The sequence below is a fragment of the Theobroma umbraticum genome, unplaced genomic scaffold (assembly GCF_002168275.2).
Source record: "Theobroma umbraticum cultivar Fairchild unplaced genomic scaffold, ASM216827v3 scaffold_51.0, whole genome shotgun sequence".
In the NCBI taxonomy this organism is placed as follows: Eukaryota; Viridiplantae; Streptophyta; class Magnoliopsida; order Malvales; family Malvaceae; genus Theobroma; species Theobroma umbraticum.
Window position 1 is genome coordinate 498,126 of NW_018397260.1, and position 1,276 is coordinate 499,401.

The window sequence follows — 1,276 nt, forward strand, 5'->3', positions numbered from 1 at the left end:
GATATTTAAAATTCATGCAAAGGTTTTACATTGCGAAGTCTTACAAAAAGAGGTTTTATCATGTTACCATGATTAGTACTTTTGAAAGGGTTTGCGATGAGCTTTTGAGAACCCAATTTGATTTTTAAATAGTTTCATCAAACCAGGAGATTCGAGAGTAGGTCAAATGTCATATTGAGATAGTGTGACCCTTATACACAAGTGAGTTCTGGTTAGAGAACCTTTGGGTTGTCGACGGGCTGTTAGACATAGCTGGGGCCATGGTCTGTGATTATGTGTGGCAAGGCCAAAGGATATTACATGTGGCTAAGCCACAAGTTGTGATACGCGGTTGCTACTTCTTGATTCTCCGATGTCGGTCAACATCATCGAGATTGCCATGGCTGTGGGATCCGGTGAAGCGGAGCTCCTGGATGTTATTACATGGAAGTGGGTCTACAAGTTCTTATTTCTATTACCTACTTGAGAGGGATATCTCTTTGGGTTTTTTATATGTATTCTTTCGCATGGTGAAAACTATAATATTTTTCATAGCTCCCCTATCTATACTATGATATTAGATTTAACTCCTCGTGTATGAGGCGATTTGCGAATTTGTGTATTAGCTTTGATAATATTTGATTTCATAAGAGTGTGCATGATTATACTCATTTAATCTGAGTAAAAATGATAAATGATTTCGACGGTAAAAATCTTTTACTCACACTGATTTTAATACATTACTTGAAATGATTATTTGCATCACGACTTTTGGGTTTAAATGTAAGGCTCAATTACCTCATTTGATTTTAAATTGTTTTTACATATTCATATGTTTTTAATGTTCAAACTTACTTGGTTTACGCTTTTTTCCATCTACGCCCTACTCACAGAGGTGATGATCACTGAGTTTGTGAGACTCGCCCCCTTATTTCCTTTTATAGATAAGTAGTCGGCTCAAGTGTAACGCTCAGCACATCGAGACTTAGTGCAATGTAGGTAATGGCATCTCTTAGACTTCTATTCTGAGTCACTCCGCTGCATAAAGGTCGTATTGTGTCAAATAGTCAAACTTATAAAAATTGTCAGTCTATTCGATATGTATTTGCTAAAAATTTTGAGGTTGTGTAATTGATGATAAGTATGATGTTGAAATTGTCCTAAAATTAGTCAAATGTGCATATTATACCTAGTCGCAACACTTTAATTATAGTTGTTTATTTGGTTTAAATAAACGATATCATTAATATTGCAAGTCCATTTTAATTATACGGAATCTCAACTAGGCTTTTTTGAG

General features: G+C 35.2%; 1 long non-coding RNA gene across 1 annotated transcript in view; it reads left to right on the top strand.

Moving 5' to 3' along the window:
• The window catches only part of LOC149527159 (uncharacterized), a 1,398-nt gene extending 1,182 nt beyond the window's left edge, over positions 1–216 (top strand). The window contains exon 3 of the long non-coding RNA XR_016351250.1: positions 147–216. This is a non-coding gene — a long non-coding RNA (uncharacterized LOC149527159). The remainder of the gene's footprint in view (positions 1–146) is intronic.
• Positions 217–1,276: the final 1,060 nt, after the last annotated feature.